We start from the raw sequence: 8,456 nt of genomic DNA, 5'->3' as shown, positions 1-8,456 counted from the left end.
CCACATCATTTGAATATTCTAAATATTGGATATCCCTGCATAAGAAACTTCTTACAATGGCAGATTATTTTTTTCTCTGCGAATTTCTGACTTCAGCTCCTTAGAGCCACTTAGAGAACAGTTGCATTTTATAATTGTTGGGTTTAATGCTTTTTATTGGTGGTACTGAGGTTTGAACCACTTGATCCAAACATCTAGTATGGTTTGGTTAGATTAACTAGTTCATTTTTTGTTTCAGTTCTTTTTCAATGCTGTCCTGTGGTCTTTGCCTGGGGTTGAAATCAGACCCTGATCTCCCTCACCTTTGCTCCTGTGTTGCTAGTACTACAAGCCTGTATCACCTTAACTAACTCCTAGGGTTTCTTACTGAAGTCACATTTTATAGACAGTTATTCATTTATGCCTAGCTTGAAGTTTTTCTCAAAATTATTTTTGATAGTAACTGGAGAATATCATAGTTTGTTTGCATATTTGTGTAGACAGACTTTTGTTAAATAGTCCAGGCTGACTTCAGATTTGGGAGCTTCTGTCCTTGGTATTTCAAGTGCTAGGATTATGGATGGAACCACCATACTGGCTTTGGATAGTATTTCTTATTTTAATTAATTAATTAATTTCTTTAACTATTTCATATGTTATCTTTTATCAAGTAATGTATGTTCCATATGGATATCATTATTATTATATTATATAAACATTAGAGTAATCTGTATTTAATGGGTTGGGCCTTTGTAAAGTATTGCAAACATTAGTATGTAATAAGCTCCTGTTAGTGTTGCGAGGAAGGATGTTCTTAATTTTTCCTTCTATAGTATCTCTGAGAATCTTCCAAATATGTCATTTTATAGACATGTAACTGGTATTAAATCCTATCTGAAAAATAACTAAAGCAGAAAGAATTGAGGAAGACATTCAAAAGTTAGACTGAATGCCCAATAGCACCCCCAAATGCAATTTAAAAAATGCCAAATCTTGAAGGGAGAATGTAGACAGAGGAGAAAGCAAAACATTGAACCTTTTGTTTTAACATAGGCAGAATGGATTTGGTATAGTCTAACCATTCTTCCATTTTTGTTTATGTAAGAAGAATTTCTCAAAATAATTCAGATTTTATAGCACTTATGTATAACCTAACCGTGTTTCATCAATAACTTTTATAGTGTTAGTCTACTGATATAATGCTATACTTTTATGATGCTATTTTAAAATGCTATTTTTATATTTGTTCATTGCACGTGGTTGACATTGTTTACTGAAAAGCAAAATGATTTGCCATTCAATCTAACTGCCATCTTCTCCAGAAAATGAGAAGTGGTTTCAGTTGATGTTGAATATACATAAACTACTCTCTTGAGGTAGTTCAAGTATTTGAATATCAAATATACCTAAATAAGGCAAGCTCACAAACCAAAAGTCTTTCTTTCCAGAATCAACGAAACATATAATGTGGTTCTCTTCTTCCTTTATCCTGAACACCTTGGCCTAGTAATTTCTAAATATCAATCACAAATCTGATAGAACTAAATTCACAGTTCAGTTTTGAGTACGTTGTTCAATTTATTGTTGGATTTATTGTTGTTCCATGGTTGTGGTCTGCCATAGAAAATTCAGAGTCTATGATGGACTTTGTCAGCTGAGAATACTATGTGTTTAATTTTCAAATACCTTTCAGATTTTCTCATACAACAAACTAATTTTCTATATTCCAACATACTCTTATTTAACAGTAACTTTACCTTTGAATTTATTAGTATTACTCTTTTTCATCTTTAAATTGTCTTTGTCTCTCATATTAAAAAAGCCCTATTTTAATGCTCTCTCAAAATTATAGAACATATCTTTTAAAATTGAATGGATTTCTGGTGATTTTTCAAGGCTTTTAGCTTTATCTTTATCTTGATTTTTTTTCTCAAATTTAGCATCACATATATTATTATTCCCCCATATATATGCATGTATCTATGTATATATATGCACACATGCATATATGCTCAATACAAGTTTTATTCATTAACAATTTTTAAGTGTACAATAGCATATCGTTAACACTAGATATAATCTAGGATAGAAGTTTTAGTTTGCATAAGTAAAATAATACATTCACTGAATAGCAATGTCCTTTCCCCTAGCCTTTGCATTACTATTTGACTCTGTTTACATGTGCTTGACTAGTTCAGAGACCCCATTTAACTTATAATAGAGGATTTTTTCTTTTCATTTGGCCTAATGTGTTTAAGGTTTATACATAAGTAAACCTTAAAAATCTTGTCACAAATGAGAGGATTTCTTATATTTTTGTAATACCTTGTTTACTAGTTTGCTTATTCATTTATTTGTTATCAGTTAATTTATATATTTATTTATCAGGATGTGAATTCATCCTCTCCCTGGGTTTTTTCCACTTACAGTAGGTTCTCTACTACTTTAGCCATATCTCATGTTTTCAGGATTTCTTTTCTTAAAGACTGAATAAGACTTTATTGTTTATATGTTAAATGTTTAGTCACTCATCTATGGATGTGTATTTATCTGTTTTATCAGGACCTCAGGTATCCATTCAAATTCTTTTAGACAAATATTCTGATTGAGCTTCCTGGGTCATCTAGTGTGTCTATGTTTATTTATTAGTTTTTGGCAATACTTTGACTTTAACTCAGGCCCATGCATTAGTTGGACAGTTACTCTATATTGAGCCACATCTCTATCCCAATTTTGCTCTGGTTATTTTAAGATAGGATACTGCTTCTTTCCAAGGCTCATGTGCCTGGACTATTCTACTCCTATTTTTCCGCTTTCTTGCAGAGCTGGGATGACAGGTGCTTACCATACTCAGCTTCTTTTGATGACATGGACTTTCCTCCCCAGACTGGCCTAGAACTCTGAACATTCTGATTTCAGCCCTTTATGCGGATAGGATGACAGAAGTACCACACCATACTCAGCTGTTGGTTGACCAAAGATCTCATGAGTTTTTCTTTTCAGGCTACCCTCAAACTAAGACACTAACTTCAAAACTGATCAGCTTCTCAAGTAGCTATGATTACAAATGTGAGCCACTGGCACTTGGCTCTATGTTTAAATTTTAAAGAAACCTCCATTCTATTTTCCATAGCAATTATGCTATTTTAGATAGATTTTAGATTCCCAGAAATAGTATAAAAAGGACTCTATTTTCCATACCACTTTCAAAACTTGTCCTATTTGTTCAGAGGAGACATTTTAAGAGGCATTAGAAGATATTTCATTATGGTTTGGATTAGCATTTTCCTGATGATTAGTGGTTTTTAGCACATATTCACATATCTTGTGTCATTTTTATACCTTCTTTTTCAAAGTTTTTGCATATTTTAAAACATAATTTAGTTTATCTTTGATGCTGAGTTGCAAGAGTTCCTTCTGTATTTTTGACATAAATCTCGTATCAGATTACCAGTTTGAAAGTGTTTTCTTACATTTAGTAGGTTGCCTGCTTTCTCAAGTATTATATCCATTTCATTTTGTTCCATGCACTAATATTCTCAATATTCTGTGGTTTTCCAGGAATGTGTATTCTGTTTCTTTGGATTTCTCACATAGAGGTGTGAGGTTGGCACTTTACACAAATTTTCAATCTTATTCCTGCAATACAATAAGCCTACAGTGTCTTCCTCTTATATGCTGGTCTACATATCTATCAATTCACCCTTTTTAGCTACTTCCCATATAACCAGCTTCTATCCCACTCAGGAATTGCTATGCTTCTAGTGGCAAGACAAGCTTACTTGCACACAAACTTTTGTGTGTTCTGAGCAGAGAAAATAATTGTTCTCAGCTTCTTCCAAAGCAGAGAAGGTAATGTACAACATGTCTAACTGCTCAAAATTCTTGAATTTTTTTAAGGAAATGACTATCCTAGGTCTTTATATACTTTAGTCTTTTGGGGGTTAGAATGAACCAAAGTAACAAGTTGGATGTGTCCAAAGGCTAGAGAGCAACTCAGAATCTGAGCTGTTTATAAGAGTTATCTGTATTCTACAAAGACTAAGAAAGGTGGCTATTTTTATCTAATACAGCAAAACTAATATGGTGAGAGGAAGAAAATAAACATAGGAATATGTCTTAGATACAATAACAACATAAATTTTAAAAAACTCTTTATAATGGAAATTTGTCTTTTACTAGAGAAAGAATTGAAAATAGTCGCCATAAAGATGCATACTATGGGGGTTGGGAAGGTGGGTCAGTGGTAGAGCGCTTGCCTTGCATACATGAGGCCTGGGTTTGATTCCTCAGCACCACATAAGCAAAAAGAAAAAAAAGCCGGAAGTGGCACTGTGGCTCAAGTGGTAGAGCGCTAGCCTTGAGCTAAAGAGCTGAGGGAAGCACCCAGGCCCAGAGTTCAGGCCCCACAACCAGAACCCCCCCCCCCAAAAAAAAAGATGCATACTATGATCAGGAGACTAATAAATGAATGAAAAATATAAGATGTTCACAAACAGATGGAAGGTATAAAATTTTTCAAGTATAATTCTTATTTGCAATAACTAGCATTTGTCTGGGACAAGCAGGATAGGTCAAAAGCTATGTACATATGACCAGATAAGATGATGTTAAGCGAACTGAACCAAGACAGGGACACAAGTGTATTTCTTCTTTCTTGCTATTTTTCCTAACATATTTATAATGTACCATGTGATTTTTTGGTTTCTTTATATGTTTCTCCCCCATGTTATAACCCCTGTTTTCACTGTATATGATTCCGGTGTCCTGCATCTTGTGTATACACTTCTCTGGCTTGGGGAGGGGAAGGGAAAAAAACAAAATGCTTAAATAGAGATCAGGTTGACCCATTGAAACAATGAGATGTACATGACATTATGTTGAAACAATGAGATGTATAAGACACTATGTTGAAAAATGAACTTTACAATTTAGGCAAGGAGTGGGGGAGTGTAGTTGTGGAGGTGGGAGGGAAGGGAGGGTAGGGGAAAAACAAAGGAGGAGGAGCAGGGAACAATGCTTGATAGGAAATGTACTCATTACCTTGCTCATGTAACTGTAACCTCTCTGTACAGTATTTTTACAATAAAATGTATTAAAAAGTAATTCAGAGAATTGAAGAAAACAATTATTGAACTAAAAAATTCATAGAGATATTCAGCCACAGTCAAAATGAAGGAGAATAAAAAGCTAAAAGAATCAAAGAAGACTACAATGGCATGCGCTTTTTTTGTACGTTTTTTTATTGTAAAAATGCTATACAGAGGAATTACAGTTACATGAGCAAGGTAAGGCGTACATTTCCTATTGAGCATTGTTGCCCCCTCCTTTGTTTTCCCCCACCATCCCTTTCCTCCCACCTCCACAACTACCCTCCCCTTCCCTGCTGAAGTTGTAAAGTTCGTTTTTAAAAATAGTGTTTTGTACATCTTATTGTTACAATGGGTCAACCTGTATCCTTATTTAAGCATTTTTTTCCTTTCCCCTTCCCAAATTAGAGAAGTGTATATACAAGAAGCAGGGCACTGACATCAAATACAGTGAAAAGTTATACTGTGGGGAGGAGCATGTAGAGAAACAAAAAAAATCACATGGTACCTTATAAATACGTTAGAAACAATAGTTAGAAAGAAAAAAAATATGTGTCTCCCTATCTTGAGGTTCATTTAGCTTAACATCATCTTATATGGTCATATGTACTTAGCTTTTGGCCTTTTCTGCTTGTCCTACACATGTACTAGTTATTACAAATAAGGGAACCATGGGACCTATGTTATTTTAGGCCTGGCTTACTTCACTTAATATAATTTTTTTCAAAGTCTTTCCAATTCCAAACAAATGAGGCGATGTCATTCTTTCTGAAGGAGGCATAGAATTACTATATATATATATATATATATATATATATAACATATATACATTATATATATATATATTACATTTTCTTGATCCATTAATCTACTGAGGTTGGTTCCATATCTATGCTATGGAAAATAATGCTGTGATAAACCTGGTTGTATTGGTAGCCTTAGTCTGGTTTTGTTTGTGATTGTTTGGATAATGCCCCAAAGTGGGATTGCTGGGTCTTAGGGGAGCTCTAAGTTGAGTCTTTTGAGGAACCTCCATTCTTAAAAGGTCCAAAGATCAAGCAACAAGCTGTCAATTGCAGGAAGGAAAATGAGTGAGTCTTTGGTCGTTTGCACTGTTGCTGAAGATTTAGTGAAAAAGCTGAGAATGATTCATTTTTGCAAAGAAACAAACAGAGCTGCCACTATAATGAAGATTGACAAGGCTAAAAGCCTGGTAGTACTTGATGTGGAACTTGAAGTTGTTTTACCAGATGAACTTAAAGATGAACTACCTAAATGATAATCTCTGTTCATTGTGTATAGTTATAAATACCAACTTTATGTTGGTAGATTCTCCTAACCTCTATGTTTTATTTTATTTCCAGTTCTGCTGGTTGTAAGCTTGAATAATGGATGATATATAGTGGGCGTAAGGATAGATTAGTCCAAACTGCTGAACTAACCAACACAAGACTTAACTGAAGAGTGATTTTGTAAGAAACTTGGATTTTTCCACTAATGTGAACTTCTATGTTTATTCTAAAGTATTTGTGTGTTAACCTGACCATAGTAAAACTAGCCATAATACTTATTTATTCCTAAAAATGCACCTTGACTTACAGTTTGTTTCCTACAGTAAAGAAAATGTCTTCATTTGTGCAGTTTGAAGAAAGAGGAAATTGTCTTTATAGTAATAAAACTTTGTTACGTGTTTCCATATATTTGTAACTGTTAGGTGGACAACTTTTCTCCAGGGAGCTTTTGCATTCTTGGAACTAATTTCTATAAGTTACGGACACCATAGGAAAGTTGAGTATTAGATCTGAGAGACAACAAGTAACCTCCTTTTGAGAGATATTGGACATTAGTAGTTTATAAGTGAAAATAGTTTATTATCACTTAATCAAATCATTGAAGTTCATTTGGGGTTGAAGATTCGAGTCACAGACTGTTGAGACGTGAAATGAAAATTACAATGTAATCTTCTTCATTACAAGTACAGTTTTTCAACTTCCCTAGTATTTTTGGCTTCTTTCAATTTTTCATCATTTCTAAAAACTTATTTTTAATCACTCCTTAGAGTTTTATTATGATGAGAGTTATGACTGTTAGGTGTTCTAGAAAATAACATATTAGTCTCATAAATTCTTTTTTATCCCTGTGCGCCTGAGGTTTGAACTCTGGGCACTGTCCTTGAACTCCTTTTGCTCAAGGCTAACACTCTACCACTTAAGCAACTGTTCCACTCCCAGTGTTTTCTGTGATTTAATTGGAGATTATAGTCTCATAATCTTTCCTGCCTGGGCTGGCTTTGAATGCATTCCTCAGATAGTAGTCTCCTGAGTAGTTATGATTACATATGCGAGCCACAGGCATCCAGCTATGGGCTCCATTCTTGATTATGTCATTTCCAGAGTTTTGAATCTAGGTTAATAACAGTTTATAAAGCTTCTCCTAAAACTTTTTGAACATTATTTTAAATGTGTTAATACTGTGCTTCTGATTTGTTAGCTTTAAAGTTAGTTAAAACTTTTACACTGCCTGTATTCTAGATTTGGAAAAACGAATACTTTTTGAAAAGCAAAACAATTTTTTAAGATGTATATTTGAAGTTTGTAATAAAATCAACTTCCTATTTTTAAATTTCCAACAATTTACTTGTGTTGGTGATATATGGCAAGTGAGAATGGTAACTAAGTAAATTTGTAATTAGTTTTGCATCATATCAAGAATTATCTTAAAATTTTGGCCATATTTAATAATAACACATCAATAGAAATCACATCTTCTATTCTAAACATCAGAAGATATGTTAAACTAGACACCTGAATGGTTGGCTAAACCATCCATGTTAGAACATGGTTCTCTTGACAGAAGACAATAATTCTGTTTGCTATGTTATACTTTGTAAACAAATGTGTAAGTAGCTTCTGAGTATTAATTTGATAACAGGTGTAGAGACTAGAGGTCAATCAAACTTGGTGGGTGAATTCTTTTAGTAAGAACTGTGTAGTCATTTCAAAACTTAGTGAAGTTACTCTTTTTGTGATGGCATATTTTCTATTCATACGTTTTTTGCAGTGTTTTGAAGACTTTGTGCCAACTTTAAAAAGCAGGTAATGATAGTTGGAATTCTCACAATATTGAAAGGAGCATCTTCTGCTCCATCACTGGCTTTGCTAATGCAGAAGTCAGAACACAATGGCAAGTTGGGAGTTGAACAAGTGCTAGAATAGGTTTTCTTTTGGTTAATGAATGGCATGAACCTTGGGCTGCCGGCAAATGTCTGAGTATTGAAGAATCTTTTGTTCTGGTTTTGAAGCAATTATGTTAGGAAAAAAAGCTGAGTATTTTTTTTTTATTAATTGGCTTCTAAAATAAATATTGTCTGCTTCTAAGAAGTTTACT

General features: G+C 33.7%; 1 pseudogene; it reads left to right on the top strand.

Annotated features, from left to right (window-relative positions):
* Positions 1 to 6,156: 6,156 nt before the first annotated feature.
* On the top strand, positions 6,157 to 6,567 carry LOC138838525 (glia maturation factor beta pseudogene; annotated as a pseudogene).
* Positions 6,568 to 8,456: the final 1,889 nt, after the last annotated feature.

This window comes from Dipodomys merriami, unplaced genomic scaffold (genome assembly GCF_024711535.1).
Source record: "Dipodomys merriami isolate MVZ:Mamm:240054 unplaced genomic scaffold, mDipMer1.0.p SCAF_1, whole genome shotgun sequence".
Taxonomy (NCBI): domain Eukaryota; kingdom Metazoa; phylum Chordata; class Mammalia; order Rodentia; family Heteromyidae; genus Dipodomys; species Dipodomys merriami.
The sequence above is the reverse complement of the archived record's forward strand: the minus strand, read 5'-3'. Positions and strand labels throughout refer to the sequence as shown.